This window comes from Schistocerca gregaria, chromosome 5 (assembly GCF_023897955.1).
Source record: "Schistocerca gregaria isolate iqSchGreg1 chromosome 5, iqSchGreg1.2, whole genome shotgun sequence".
Lineage (NCBI taxonomy): Eukaryota > Metazoa > Arthropoda > Insecta > Orthoptera > Acrididae > Schistocerca > Schistocerca gregaria.
In genome coordinates, this window is record NC_064924.1 from 172283627 (window position 1) to 172300474 (window position 16848).

The following is a 16848-nucleotide window of genomic DNA, read 5'->3' on the forward strand; positions in this document are numbered from 1 at the left end:
TGCGACGGTTTGTTGTTGTTGTGGTCTTCAGTCCTGAGACTGGTTTGATGCAGCTCTCCATGCTACTCTATCCTGTGCAAGCTTATTCATCTCCCAGTACTTACTGCAACCTACATCCTTCTGAATCTGCTTATCGTATTCATCCCCTGGTCTCCCTCTAGGATTTTTACCCTCCACGCTGCCCTCCGATGCTAAATTTGTGATCTCTTGATGCCTCAGAACATGTCCTACCAACCGATCCCTTCTTCTTGTCAAGTTGTGCCACAAACTCCTCCCCAATTCCATTCAATACCTCCTCATTAGTTATGCGCTCTAACCATCTAATCTTCAGCATTCTTCTGTAGCACCACATTTCGAAAGCTTCTATTCTCTTCTTGTCCAAAGTACACTCCGGGAAATGGAAAAAAGAACACATTGACACCGGTGTGTCAGACGCACCATACTTGCTCCAGACACTGCGAGAGGGCTGTACAAGCAATGATCACACGCACGGCACAGCAGACACACCAGGAACCGCGGTGTTGGCAGTCGAATGGAGCTAGCTGCGCAGCATTTGTGCACCGCCGCCGTCAGTGTCAGCCAGTTTGCCGTGGCATACGGAGCTCCATCGCAGTCGTTAACACTGGTAGCATGCCGCAACAGCGTGGACGTGAACCGTATGTGCAGTTGACGGACTTTGAGCGAGTGCGTATAGTGGGCATGCGGGAGGCCGGGTGGACGTACCGCCGAATTGCTCAACACGTGGGGCGTGAGGTCTCCACAGTACATCGATGTTGTCGCCAGTGATCGGCGGAAGGTGCACGTGCCCGTCGACCTGGGACCGGACCGCAGCAACGCAAGGATGCACGCCAAGACCGTAGGATCCTACGCAGTGCCGTAGGGGACCGCACCGCCACTTACCAGCAAATTAGGGACACTGTTGCTCCTGGGGTATCGGCGAGGACCATTCGCAACCGTCTCCATGAAGCTGGGCTACGGTCCCGCACACCGTTAGGCCGTCTTCCGCTCACGCCCCAACATCGTGCAGCCCGCCTCCAGTGGTGTCGCGACAGGCGTGAATGGAGGGACGAATGGAGACGTGTCGTCTTCAGCGATGAGAGTCGCTTCTGCCTTGGTGCCAATGATGGTCATATGCGTGTTTGGCGCCGTGCAGGTGAGTGCCACAATCAGGACTGCATACGACCGAGGCACACAGGGCCAACACCCGGCATCATGGTGTGGGGAGCGATCTCCTACACTGGCCGTACACCTCTGGTGATCGTCGAGGGGACACTGAATAGTGCACGGTACATCCAAACCGTCATCGAACCCGTCGTTCTACCATTCCTAGACCGGCAAGGGAACTTGCTGTTCCAACAGGACAATGCACGTCCGCATGTATCCCGTGCCACCCAACGTGCTCTAGAAGGTGTAAGTCAACTACCCTGGCCAACAAGACCTCCGGATCTGTCTCTCATGGAGCATGTTTGGGACTGGATGAAGCGTCGTCTCACGCAGTCTGCACGTCCAGCACGAACGCTGGTCCAACTGAGGCGCCAGGTGGAAATGGCATGGCAAGCCTTTCCACAAGACTACATCCAGCGTCTGTACGATCGTCTCCATGGGAGAATAGCAGCCTGCATTGTTGCGAAAGGTGGATATACACTGTACTAGTGCCAACATTGTGCATGCTCTGTTGCCTGTGTCTATATGCCTGTGGTTCTGTCAGTGTGATAATGTGATGTATCTGACCCCAGGAATGTGTCAATAAAGTTTCCCCTTCCTTGTACAATGAATTCACGGTGTTCTTATTTCAATTTCCAGAAGTGTATTTATCGTCCATGTTTCACTTCACTGGCCACACTCCATAGAAATACTTTCAGAACCGACTTCCTGACACTTAAATCAATACTCGATGTTAACAAATTTCTCTTCTTCAGAAACGCTTTCCTTGCCATTGCCAGTGTATATTTTATATCCTCTCTACTTCGATCATCATCAGTTATTTTACTTCCCAAATAGCAAAACTCCTTTACTACTTTAAGTGTCTCATTTCCTAATCTAATTCCCTCAGCATCACCTGACTTAATTCGAATACATTCCATTATCATCGTTTTGCTTTTGTTGATCTTCATCTTATACCCTCCTTTCAAGACACTGTCCATTCCGATCAACTGCTCTTCCAAGTCCTTTGCTTTCTCTGGCAGAACTACAATGTCATCGGCAAACCTCAAAGCTTGTATTTCTTCTCCATGGATTTTAATACCTATTCCAAGTTTTTCTTTTGTTTCTTTTACAGCTTGCTCAATATAGAGATTGAATAAAATCGGGGAGTGGCTACAACCCTGTCCCACTCTCTTCCCAACCACTGCTTCCCTTTCATGTCCCTCGACTCTTATAGCTGCCATCTGGTTTCTCTACAAACTGTAAATAGCCTTTCGCTCCCTGTATTTTACCCCTGCCACCTTCAGAATTTGAAAGAGAGTATTCCATTCTACATTGTCAAAAGCTTTCTCTAAGTCTACAAATGCTAGAAACGTAGGTTTGCCTTTCCTTAATCTTTCTTCTAAGATAAGCCGTAGGGTCAGTATTGCCTCATGTGTTCCAACATTTCTACGGAATCCAAACTCATCTTCCCCGAGGTCGGCTTCTACTAGTTTTTCCATTCGATGGTACTCGGGTTTAAATTTTGTCTGCTATGGTTTGGTTGATATTTGGTGCATTTCATGGGAAATAATTTAAAAAAATTAAATAGTAGAAGTAAAGTCTGGATGTCCACTGTTTACAGTATAGTTCTGAACCCCCACGTGCTAATGCACGAAATAATATTCAAAAAGAACAATCAGCAAAGAAAGACGGAACAATGGGGTAATCCTAGTGTGTGGTTGGGTTTAGATATGCTGGTTACTCTACATCTGAGAGGAGCAACACACACACACACACACACACACACACACACACCTTTCGCATGTTCCCAGTACCTCAATTGCAGTCCAAATAAATAAAGGCACAAATTGCTAGTCTAAAATCATGTACATAGAGTAGTTTAGATTTTACAGAAAACTTAGTTTATTACTTTTCGTCACCACAATTGAAATTAAAGTCTAAAAATTAAATCAGTCAGTGTCCTACCGAGGGTTTGTATGCAATGGTGGCTATCATCAGTTCGCGATAAACTCCGAAAAAGCTCTGACAAGAAGAAGAGAAGGGATGATAGGACATGTTTTGAGACATCAAGGAATAACTTCGATGGTGCGAAGGACGTTCAACAAATGACGCCAAACTTTTTTTCTGAAAGTAAGTTACTTTTATTCAGGATTCCAGTACATCATATTACTGCCTAATCTCTTGGAATCAAAACCCTATTTCTCAACATAATTTCCGTTAAATGCGACGGTCTTACGCCCTCTTACAGGTAGGGTCTCTATGAGCGGATGATACCACTCTACTGCTCGATGTTGGAGCCAACATCCTGCTGCATCAATAACCTCCCCGTAATCCACTTACTGCTGCCCGCGGAGTGCATCCATCATTGCGCCAAACAATTGGAAGTCGAAAGTTACGGGATCGGGGCGGTTGAGTGGATGAGGAAGAACAGTCCAATGATGTATTGTGATCTCTTCTCGTGTGCGCAGACTTGGGTGAGGTCTTGCGTTGTGATGGAGAAGGAGAAGTTTGTTTGCGTTTTTGTAGCGAGAACACCCTGAAGTTTCCTGAGGGTAACATAATAATCTTCAGAGTTAATCGTTGCACCACCAGGGAGAAAACCAAACAGAATAACCCGTTAAGGGTCCCAGAAGACCGTAGCCATGACTTTATCGCCTGATGGTGCGCCTTTGAACTTTTTCTTCGGAGGAGAGGTGTCGTGGCGCCCCTCCATGGATTACTGTTTTGTTTCCGGTCCGAGGTGATGAATCCATGTTGCATCGCCCGTGATGACGTTCGACTAAAAATTGTCACGATCGGCCCAATAACGCGCAAGCGATTCCGCACAGACGGTCCACCGTTGGTGTTTGTAGTACGTCGTCTGTTAGGCGGCAAGGAACCCAGCAGGGACTCACTTTTGAGTGCCCCAGCTGATGGACGAGTGTGTCGGAGCCACCAACAGACACGTCCAGCGGCGCAGCGAGGTTTTCCACTGTGATCCATCCATCTCCTCCAGAGAGTGTGTCCGCATGTTCCATTATTGCAGGAGTCACAGCCGTGTGCAGCTCGGCACCAAGCGGGAGATCGGACAGGTTTGCGTCACTTTGTTGCGATTAGGACAGACCGTTCGCCCAACGACTCAGCGTGCTTTTGATATCTGCCATGTCTCCGTGAAGATACTGCAAGCGCCTATGCTCTGTTTTTCATCCTAAAGAAATTCAATGGCAGTTTTGTGCTTGGAACGCACCTCCGTAACGAGCGACATTTTGAAGGCTACATATAGCACAACCACCTATCGGAACCTCATGAAACTATACGGACTAAAGCGGGAATATTCCACCGTGCCCCACAGCAAATTTTGCTTCTTCTTTTTTTTTAACGGAACTGCTCGAGAAAAAAATGGGTTGCATTACTTATTTAACGCCCCTAATACTTGAGGGAACTGTAGAGGTTAGAAAGTGTAAAGGAAGACAGAGATTGGCACATGTCTAACAAATAATTGAGGTCGTTGTGAGCAGGTACTACTCAGATATAAAGAGGTTGGCACAGGAGAGTAATTCGCGGAAAGCAGAATCAAAGAAGTCAGAAGAATGACGAAAAAATAAAAACGAAAAACAGTGGAAAAGAGCCAGCGCCTCTGCTACTTCCGTCGAGGATGATGATAAGAGCAAAAAAGTGCATACCACCTTTAAGGATGAATCTTGGCCAATTGTAGTCTCACAAGGGGAGGCCACGACGTTCAGATCACGGATTTACTTCAGATTTTATACACTTGTAGTTGCCCATTAGGACAACATGATGTAGAAGTTGTAAGGCGTGCTATTTAGGAGATGTCGAGTAACTCGCAAGAGAAGTATGTACGGTACGTTGAGACCCGGAGCACGAGTAGAGGCGGTCATGTTGTCAGCGTTCAATCTCCCTAATCGATGGATTGCTGGAGCGAATCCCACTCATGTTTTTTAATTTATATTTTTTAACACAGATGACAGCGCCCTCTAGCCGGCGCTCCGAGTACACGACCAAGCAACATTGTTTCTATTTTATAGTAGGCGAGCCGCCACAGATTTTGCCTGTGTAACTTTTGTGAGCTTTGATATATCCGGCTCCGCACCTACGTGCTCCTCAGTGCAAAGTTAGGTATTCACGTTATTATGTATTCAAGTTATTATTGTAGTGAGACAGAAGGCCACCTTTACCCTAAAAGCTGTACCGAGAGATTTTTACCTCACTTGCTTCTACTCGCTTCCTACATTCGGCCTAATCTTCAGTTTACAGGAGCAGACCCCCGCGCCGCCTACCAGGCGGGATTCAAAACTATTTGATACATATTAAAAAATGGCTCTGAGCACTATGGGACGCAACTGCTCAGGTCATAAGTCCCCTAGAACTTAGAACTACTTAAACCTAACTAACCTAAGGACATCACACACATCCATGCCCGAACCAGGATTCGAACCCGCGACCGAAGCGGCCGCGCGGTTCCAGACTGTAGCGCCTAGAACCGCTCGGCCACTCCAGCCGGCGATACATATGACATCTGGATTGTAATATGATGAAAAGACACGCGTCTTGCCATGGATTTTTATTGGTCTTCAAATGTTACTTGGTTGATTGCTAGTTTTTAATATCGCAACAGATATTATAACTATCGACAAGTAAACGACCAAATGGATAAAGTTTTCCTGAAAATATATGCCTGTTGTGATCTCCCAAATACATTGTACCTGCCATCAGGTAAGGTACCGAGAATATTTGAGAACTGATTTGCACCTGGACGCTTCGGCCTGGAGACGCAAATTTCAAGTACGAGGAATAGACTTAGAAAGCCCAAGTCAAACATCGTAAATAAGGGTGTAAATAACTTTATTCCGTCATACAATGAGTTACAATATGCCAGAATGTGATAGTAATGTAAGATTAATCGTCGGATGTGGTTTCGACGTTACAGGTTGATGGATGGTATTTTTTCATACAGACCCCGGAGAAATAAATTAAAACAGCATCTGCTACATCGAATGAATAGAATTATCCCGCATGGTCAAGGAATCATTAGAATTTTTAAGCAAAAAGAAAACGCCGTTGACATTTTAAAAAAATTCTCTTTTGATATGGAAGCAAACCATGCGTAACGCAACATTTTCGTAGACATAGGTGTCGAAAAATGGCGATGTACGACAGAATTTATTTCAACAGCATCTTCACGAGAAGCATGAACAAGTATCAAGTGTTTTATAAAGATGATTAACTTGCTTATAGAAACAAAAGTCGTATACTACACTCATACTCCTAAATTAAGGTTAATTGCAGAACGTGCTGCACACAACGTGGCACTACACAAAACTGGTGCTAATAGCATAAGCACACGAGGAACACACAGGACACAGACCTATAAGGGCACGGTATTGGTGATAAGTTGAGAAAACTGTCCCGAAACGCATGTACTACAAAACGCCACTGTTTCCTGCGCATGTACCCCGACATTAATATGGGACATGATCACAACGCACACATACAAAGGCCGCACAACGGGTTGGCATACTCTGGTTCAGGTGGTCGAGCAGCTGCTGGGGGGTTGCCTCCCACACTTGCACCAGTGCCTGTCGGAGCTCCTGAAGTGTCGTAGGGGTTTGAAGACGTGCAGTGATACCTTGACCGAGAGCATCCCAGACATGCTCAATGGGGTTTAGGTCTGGAGAACAGGCAGGCCACTCCATTCGCATTATATCTTCTATTTCAAGGTACTCCTCCACGATGGCAGCTCGGTGGGGCCGTGCGTTATCATCCATCAGGAGGAAGGTGGGACCCACTGCACCCATGAAAAGGCCGACATACAGGTGCAAAATGGCGTCCCGATACACCTGACCTGTTACAGTTCCTCTGTCAAAGACATGCAAGGGTGTACGTGCACCAATCATAATCCAACGCCACACCATCAAACCACGACCTCCACACAAGTCCCTTTCAGGTACATTAAGGGGATGGTATCTGGTTTTTGGTTCACGCAATATGAAAACCCGGCGAGAATCACTGTTCAGACTATACCTGGACACTTCCGTGAACATAACCTGGAACCACTGTTTCAATGACCATGTACTGTGTTCTTGACATCAGGCTTTACGGGCTCTCCTGTGACCAGGGGTAAGTGGAATGCACCTTGCAGGTCTCCGGGCGAATAAACAATGTCTGTTCAGTCGTCTGTAGACTGTGTGTCTGGAGACAACTGTTCCAGTGGCTGAGGTAAGGTCCCGAGCAAGGCTACCTGCAGAACTCCGTGGCCGTCTGCGGGCACTGATGGTGAGATATCGGTCTGCTTGTGTTGTTGTACATTGTGGACGTCCCGTACTGTAGCGCCTGGACACGTTTCCTGTCTGCTGAAGACGTTGCCATAATCATGAGATCACACTTTGTGCCACACTGAGCGCCCGTGCTACGACCTGCTGTGTTTGACCAGCCTCCAGTCGCCCTAGTATTCTATCCCGCATAACGTCATCAATATGTGTTCTTTGAGCCATTTTCAACACACAGTCACCCTTAGTACGTCTGAAAACATCTGCACACATACTCGCTGCACCATACTCTGACATGCACCAACACACCTCTGCGTATGTGGACTGCTGCCAGCGCCACCGTGCGACGATTGCAGGACAAATGCACCGCATGCCCATACCCCGAAGTGATTTAAACCCGCAAACCGCCCACCAGAGCATTGTTTCGCCATGTACAAGCAATATCGTTAATTTATGAGCGTGAGTGTATTTGTTGTGAAAAGAAAAATTAGTAACCAGCGAAATTCCATCCGAAACTCACTAAAAGTGTGTGCAAATAAGCGTATGTTTTCATCATATTTCCTTTGAAACATAATGTGTGAAATAATATAACTAGCGTTAAAAAATATATAAATTACAAAGAGCCTGAGCGGGACTCGATCCAGTGATCCACCGACTACACAGCTTGAACGCTAACCACATGACCGCATCCATTTCGAGCTCAGGGTCGCAACGCACCGGTAAATCATCGATGCGTAAAACTTCTCTCGCGATTTTCTCGAAATGGCCTAAGTAGAACGCCTTATTGCTTGCACGTTTTTGTGTTAGCTGAAGAGCCAACACAGTGTTACGAGTGGAGGCCGAAATGCACGCGTTTTAGCTCAAGCAGGCTGGCGTGAGGAGGGAAGAACTATACTGACGTGAGGTCTGGAACATGACAAAGAATGAGAATTCAGAAAGCGGACGTAATTAGTTTGATAACTTTAATCCATTAATTACGAACGTCGCTCTAGACGGTACATGATTCACAATATTATCTGTCCAGAATACATTCTTGAAGTAATTATAATAACTGAATATGGCGCCTTGCTAGGACGTAGCAGATAACGTAGCTGAAGGCTATGCTAAACTGTCGTCTCTGCAAATGAGAGCGTATGTAGACAGTGAACCATCGGTAGCATAGTCGGCTGTACAAATGGAGCGAGTGCTAGGGAGTCTGTCTAGACTAGACCTGCCGTGTGGCGGCGCTCGGTCTGTAATCACTGATAGCGGCGAAACACTGGTCCGGCGTATACTAACAGACCGCGGCCGATTTAAAGGCTACCACCTAGCAAGTGTGGTGTCTGGCGGTGACACCACACACGTCATGTTGTCGTAATGTGAAGTAAATCCGTGAACCGAATATCGTGGACACCTGTAGTTTCAGATGGAAGAAGTTTGCTGAGACAAAGACGTTTGTACGTATTGAAGGTACGTGTCGAGATGGAAATGCAGAGGAAGATCTTGGGGGTGGGTGGAGGCGGCGCAGAGGCGTCATAATCGATGTGTGGTTTGGTGTGGCGCGCGCGTGGCGGGCGGCCGCTGCGGAGTTCCAGCCCAGCCAAGCCGAGGCCAGTCGCAATCAATGGGCGCCGTCGCGTCGCGGCGGTGCTTGCCGTGCCGCGGCGTGGCGTGGCGTAGTGTAGTGTGGGGCTGGGGGCGGCAGGCTGGAGGCAGGGCGCGGCCCGCCCCCGACGCGGCGCCACCCCCGCCGCCGTTGGCCGGGTCACCGACAGCCGCAGCCGCAGTCCCCACTGGGCCACTGGAACACCGCCACCAGCGCGAGGACGGGCCATCGCCATCGCTGCCTGCCGCCGTCAGCATTCCTGGCATATTCGCACTTCCTCACCCAACATAATACCAGCTACGTGAAATGTATTCGCAACTGCGAATGCGAACAGCCGTCAACTTTATAACGAAATGACCACAATTAAAATTTCTGGCCGGACGCTGTGGCCGAGCGGTTCTAGGCACTTCAGTCACGGAACCGCGCTGCTGCTACGGTCGTAGGTTCGAATCCTGCCTCGGGCATGGGTGTGTGTGATCTCATTAGGTTAGTTAGCCTTAAATAGATGTATTAAAATACATGGAGAAGAAATAAAAACTTTGCGGTTCGCCGATGACATTGTAATTCTGTCAGAGACAGCAAAGGACTTGGAAGAGCAGTTGACTGGAATGGACAGTGTCTTGAAAGTAGGGTATGAGATGAACAACAACAAAAGCAAAACAAGGATAATGGAATGTACTCGAATTAAGTCGGATGATGCTGAGGGAATTAGATTACGAAATAAGACACTTAAAGTAGTAAAGGAGTTTTGCTATTTGGGGAGAAAAATAACTGATGATGGTCGAATTAGAGAGGATATAAAATGTAGACTGGCAATGGCAAGAAAAGCGTTTCTGAAAAAGAAAACTTTGTTAACATCGAATGCAGATTTAAATGTCAGGAAGCTGTTTCTGGAAGTATTTGTATGGAGTGCAGCCATGTATGGAAGTAAAACATGGACGATAAATAGTTTGGACAAGAAGAGAATAGAAGCTTTTGAAATGTGGTGCTACAAAAGAGTGCTGAAGATTAGATGGGTACATCATATAACTAATGAGGAGGTATTGAATAGAATTGGGGAGAAGAGGAGCTTGTGGCACAACTTGACTAGAAGAAGGGATCGGTTGGTAGGACATGTTCTGAGACATCGAGGGATCACCAATTTAGTATTGGAGGGCAGCCTAGAGGGTAAAAATCGTAGAGGGAGACCAAGAGATGAATACACCGAGAGGATTCAGAAGGATGTAGGCTGCAGTAGGTACTGGGAGATGAAGAAGCTTGCACAGGATAGAGCAGCATGGAGAGCTGCATCAAACCAGTCTCAGGACTGAAGACCACAACAACAGCAACAAGTCTAGGGGACTGTTGACCTCAGATGTTAAGTCCCATAGTGCTTAGAGCCATTTGAATCATTTCAAAATTTGTGCCAGACCGGGGCCCAAAACCGGATTTCGTGGTTTACACGAGTGGCCGTCTTAATGGATTACACTATTTGTGCACGACTCGCGGCCACATCCAAACTTCCATATGTCTCAATCATTCGTCTACAACCTGTACTTGTCCGCACATTATGTAATTTCCGTACGTGTGTATGAGCTACGTGTACGTCCACAACTTGGTCTACGGGTGTGATGTGTTCCACACACTACTGCTCAAAGCAGCGACACACCGCAGATACTCTGTGCCCAAAATATTCAGCAGTTAATCTATAGTTCCCTAAAGACCCACTATACGACCCTCTTCGAATGGTTGAAGCAACCAGAGTATGTACTTTTATTTTCTCCATAAAAACAGTAACAAAAATTGCTACAATGAAATGACAAAGAAAGTGACAAATAATTGTAGTAATACATTACAGCATTCAATGAATGCATCTTTAGCAGTAGCACAATTTAGCACCTTCACTGTCACCTTCAACTGGTGGCAGTTCAGCACGCACATTTTCTTCTTCTGCAGCCTGAGGTTCCTCTTCATCATTTCCCAGAGCCAAATTAATCATTCAGTAAATCCTTGACGTGTGTTCCTTCCAGGGCTAATTACGAGGGCAGAAGAGCAGTCCCGAACAGCGACATCGCAAAATCGTTGACTGCCTTGTTATTTTTGTCAGTTCCAGCCTTCTAAAAGCACCCATAGGTACTTCAAGATCTTCCTTTATATCAGCGTATGTGGGGCATGGTTGTATGCTGGAATCAATCATCTCTACACTGAGCACTGTCACTGGCTGCAGAGTCAAAACAGAGTGTGCACATGCAGCAACACGACTTGGCATGGGCTCATTTAATGTCTGAAGTAGCACTGGAGGGAGTCGTCGTTGGTACGTTCTTGCAGAATCATCTTCCGGCCTCAGCGATGTTGGAGATTTGAATGTTTTACCGGATTCCTGATATTCACGGTACATTCGTGAAATGGTCGTACGGGAAAATCGCCAGTTCATCGCTACCTCGGAGATACCATGTCGCATCGCTCTTGCACCGACAACACCACTTTCAAACTCACTTGAATCTTGATAACCTGCTATTGTAACAGCAGGAACCTATGTAACTATTGCGCCAGACGCTTGTTGTCTTATATAGGCGTTGCCGACCGCAGCGCCGTATTCTGCCTGTTTAAATATCTCTTTATTTGAATACGCATGTCTATACCAGTTTCTTTGGCGCATCAATGTATGTCCAAGTGGCAGAGAATACAGTTGTTGAGGGTGTTGCTCTTTTTCTGGCAATGTATATCACTTCGATGTGAGATATGTTGTTCTTATGATCACGTCTTGCAGTGATCAACCATCCAGCATTAATGTGCACTGTCAAATCTAGTGTCCAGTTGCCACTTCTCCTGCCGACCATCGAAGGATCATTTCTGTCCGTCCGCAGCTCGTGGTCGTGCGGTAGCGTTCTCGCTTCCCACGCCCGGGTTACCGGGTTCGATTCCCGGCGGGGTCAGGGATTTTCTCTGCCTCGTGATGACTGGGTGTTGTGTGCTGTCCTTAGGTTATTTAGGTTTAAGTAGTTCTAAGTTATAGGGGACTGATGACCATAGATGTTAAGTCCCATAGTGCTCAGAGCCATTTGAACCATTTCTGTCAGTAGTGCTGTGTGAACAGTCAGACTGGCATCCCACCGCTGTTCGGCATGTCTCCACACACATTTTCGGCCTAGAATCTCACTGATGTAGAATTGTCTTCAGTGATGAGTCCCGCTTCGAACTGAAACCCGATGATCAGCGAAGACGTGTCTGGAGGTGCCCCTTATAGCGGTGCTACACGAACCTGACTATCGCCTACCATTCGTCCCGAACAACCGGGGTGATGGTCTGAGGCGACATTTCTTTTCCTAGCAGTACCCCTTTGGTTGCCATCCGCAGGACCTTTACAGCACAGCGGTGCGTCGACTCCGTCCTAAGCCCTTTTTGTTGTCATTCATGGCAAACCATCCTGGTCTCACATTTTAACGAGATAATGCCCCCCGCACATGGCGAGAGTTTCTGCTGCTTGTCTTCGTGCTTGCCAAATCCTCCCTTGGCCGGCAAAGTCGTCGGATCTCTTCCCAACTGAGAACGTTTTGGGCATTATGTGCAAGGCTCTCCAACCAGCTACGGATTTTAAATATCTAAAGCGTCAGTTGGACAGAATTTGGCAAGATATCCCTCAGGAAGACACCCAACAACCCTATCAAGCAATGCCAAAACGAATAACCGCTTGCATAAGGACCAGAGACGGACCAACGTATTATTGACTTGCTCAATTTGTGAAGCTCTTTGTCTTGAATAAATCATCCAATTTTCCTCTAACTGTAATCATTTGTTTGGCTGTATCTGTACATCACCCCACTCGAGTTCCATCGTAGTGCGTCTTTTTTCCCCTTAAAGTTTATTTCTTTATTTTAAAAATGGGAAACGGAACTGGCCATGCATTTTCAAAGGAACTATCCCAGGATTTTCATGGATCGATTTAGGGAAATCACATAAACAATAATCTGGATGGTTGGTTGTGGATTTGAACCTTCGTCCTCCCGAATGCAAATCCAGTGCGTTAACCTCACTCGGTATTGATCTTGACAATGCACTCTCTTACAAAATAGCACTTGTTGTTTGTGGATAATAATATTCCTGAAATGGACTGTGCTGCCCAGAATCCTGGGCTGAACCCAATGTAGCACATCTGGTACGAATTGGGGAATTCACCCAAAGCTGGACACGCACCATATTAATGTCCACTAACATGTGTCAGTTTACCTCCGATAGCTGTAATCAGAATTCCTTTTCCTCACAGTATATGCCCCCACGAGCCTCCTTTGCTTCCCTTAACCCGGTTTAGGATAGCTCTCTCTTTCTTTATCGGTTCCAGTAGTTCTGTGCTCGTCACATTATACAGTCATTTTATCTTTTCCGTTCTTTCCATAGCCACATCTTGAAATCAACAAGTCTGTTACTCTCTTCTCTTATGTCCAGCTTTCATAGCCGCTCAGAAATATGAACTCCACACGAGGCATTAAACCCTTCTTCTCATTAACTCCGGCCCCAATTTGCTCTATACTAAGCTTTTCTCTAGAAATCTTTCTTTCCCATTGCATTTATTTACCTTACTTCTTTTTCACTGGTCCATCAGAAGATATTTATTACAAGAATCCATGTCTGCATGTTATGAAAATAATTATTCTTTTAATGTTCAAACATACCTCCACTCCTTTGCATCATCATGAGTGAGTATTTTTAATCATGTCTGTAAAACGTATACATGTTTCAGGAAATAATTATTGAGAAGCGAAAATTAGGCCTAAAAATGTTTATGCCTGTTGTGATTATTACCTTACTCTTTAGAATCCTAGGTTCTGGAGAACCGTCATTACATTATTATGCTACTGCAGTAGGCGGGCGACCTCAGAAGATGTCTCCCGCAGATGGAGACGAAACGTTAGGTGGAAATTTTATACATCGACCACGGCCTGTAGCCCGTAAGTTTTAACTGAAGACAACACCGTTCGTGAAAACCTACACTGTATGATCTAAATTCAGTGTTTATTATTGTTCACAATTTCAGCGGCTTCTAATCAAATTGCTTGGATCTGGAGTATCGCCTCAGTTTTGCTACTGAATTCGCGACTTCTTGTCAGACAGGTCAAAGTTCGTAGTAACTGCTGGAAAGTCATTCAGCAAAAGAAAAGCGATATTTGGCATTCCTGGAGGATGTTGTATACGCCCATTTCTATTGCCAATCTATGTAAATAATTTAGGAGCCAATCCGAACAGTCCTTTTAGATTGTTTGCAGACGATGCTGTCATTTACCGTTTAGTTCAGTCATCAGAAGACCACAACCCATAGCAAAATGATTTAGGCAAGATACCTGTACGAAGCAGAAAGTGGCAGTTGACCATAAACAGTGAAAATTGTAAGGTACTAGAAGGACACCGTAAAATTTCGACCAGACGATAAATCAAACAAATCCAAACGCTGAGAATTCTAGTAAATACGTGGAAATATAATTCCGCAAAACTTAAACTGGAATGATCACATACAAAATTCTGTGGTGAAGGCGAACCAAAGACTGCGTTTTATTGGCAGCACACTTAGAAGATGCAACAGATCTACTACAGAGACTGCCAACACTATGCTTGTCTGTCATCTTGTGAAGTACAGGTGTGGGATCTGAAACAGAAAGTTCAAAGACGGGCGGCTAATTCTGCATTATCGCTAAAAGAGAGAGAGAGAGAGAGAGAGAGAGAGAGAGAGAGAGAGAGAGATTGTCACGGATATGACAGGCGTGTTGGAGTGACAACCATTAAAACAAAGGCGTTTTTCGTTGTAGCGAGATCTTTTCACGAAATTTCAGTCAACAACTTTCTACTCCGAATGCGAACATATTTTGTTGACGGCCACCGGCATAGAGAGGAATGATCATCGTAATAAAATAAAAGAATTCGCAGCTCACACGGAAAACTTCAAGTGGTCGTTTTTCCCACGTGGTATTCGAGAAAGGAACGGTAGAGAGACAGTCTGAAAGTGCTTCGATTAATTCTCTGCCAAGCATTTGTGTATGACCTGCAGAGTAATGATGTACATTTAGATGTAGGTAAGATATACAAGACGAAAATGACTTAAAAATAGAAATTTCAATCGTGAAAGTTAAGAGGGACATTAAATAATTATAGAAACAAATTGATGTATAAATGAAACAGTCTGTAGAACAATTTCTGTACCTTCGTGACTCGGTTGGAATCACTTGGATGAGCTGAGAATAGCTAACGGATAAAAATCGCATTGCTCATAATCCCAATATTGCATTTAAAAATACTGTGTCCATTTAAAGTTTTCACATTACTTGAAAAAATTTCAGTGATCGGTTTTCTGGTTTTTTAAGGCGAGAAATCGGCTAAAATCTTTTGTCGAATGATTTTACAGTATGGTCAAAGTTGTATGAACGAGGAAAAAGTTTATAATTAGACCATTTCAAAAACCGTCGAGCTACATTGTCTGAAAAGCAGCGTCCTGGCCGGTCAGTTGAAGTGTCAAGCCCTTCGCTTACAACCCGCACTCATGACGTTGTTTCTCTGTTGATCCATCAGCGTACGGGACAGCGGCCGGTCAATTATCTACCAAAGAAACGCGCCAAACACCCATATGTTTCAAAAGTTATTTAGACAACCAGTTTCGGCTTCTCATTAATGCCATCTTCAGGCTACTATGCACTCCGTGCAAAGACAATAAGATATATCGATACTTGCATAACTGGAGCCATCAGTATCAATATCGGCGTTGTCGTCAAGTCTTCGAAGTAAACACTGTAAATATGTATTCGCGGAATCCAGATATTTATGGCTCCAGTTATGCAAGTATCGAGATATCTGACTGACTATACACTGAGTGCATACAGATCTAAAGATGGAATGAATGAAATGCCGAAACAAACTGTCTAAATAAAATAATTTCTAAAAAGCATACGCCTGTCTGAAGCTTTTGACAATGTTGACTGGAATACGCTCTTTCAAATTCTAAAGGTGGCAGGGGTAAAATACAGGGAGCGAAAGGCTGTTTACAATTTGTACAGAAACCAGATGGCAGTTATAAGAGTCGAGGGACATGAAAGGGAAGCAGTGGTTGGGAAGGGAGTGAGACAGGGTTGTAGCCTCTCGCCGATGTTATTCAATTTGTATATTGAGCAAACCGTAAAGGAAACAAAAGAAAAATTTGGAGTAGGTATTAAAAGCCATGGAGAATAAATAAAAACTTTGCGGTTCGCCGATGACATTTTAATTCTGTCAGAGACAGCAAAGGACTAGAAAGAGCAGCTGAACGGAATGGACAGTGTGTCTTGAAAGGTGGATATAAGATGAAGATCAACAAAACCAAAACGAGGATAATGGAATGTAGTCGAATTAAGTCGGGTGATGCCGAGGGAATTAGATTAGGAAATGAGACACTTAAAGTAGTAAAGGAGTTTTGCTATTTAGGAAGTAAAATAACTGATGATGGTCGAAGTAGAGAGGATATAAAATGTAGACTGGCAATGGCAAGGAAAGCGTTCCTGAAAAAAAGAAATTTGTTAACATCGAATATAGATTTATGTATCAGGAAGTCGTTTCTGAAAGTATTTGTATGGAGTGTGGCCATGTATGGAAGTAAAACATGGACGATAAATAGTTTGGACAAGAAGAGAATAGAAGCTTTCCAAATGTGGTGCTACAGAAGAATGCTGAAGATTAGATGGGTACAACACATAACTAATGAGGTAGTATTGAATAGGATTGGGGAGAAGAGAAGTTTGTGGCACAACTTGACCAGAAGAAGGGATCGGTTGGTAGGACATGTTCTGAGGCATCAAGGGATCACCAATTTAGTATTGCAGGGCAGCGTGGAGGGTAAAAATCGTAGAGGGAGACCAA

The 16848-nt window shown here is 45.1% G+C and overlaps 1 protein-coding gene across 1 annotated transcript in view; it reads right to left on the reverse strand.

Moving 5' to 3' along the window:
• Positions 1 to 16848, reverse strand: part of LOC126271993 (mitoguardin) — a 1260603-nt gene that overhangs the window by 163632 nt on the left and 1080123 nt on the right. The gene's annotated exons all lie outside the window — the stretch shown is intronic.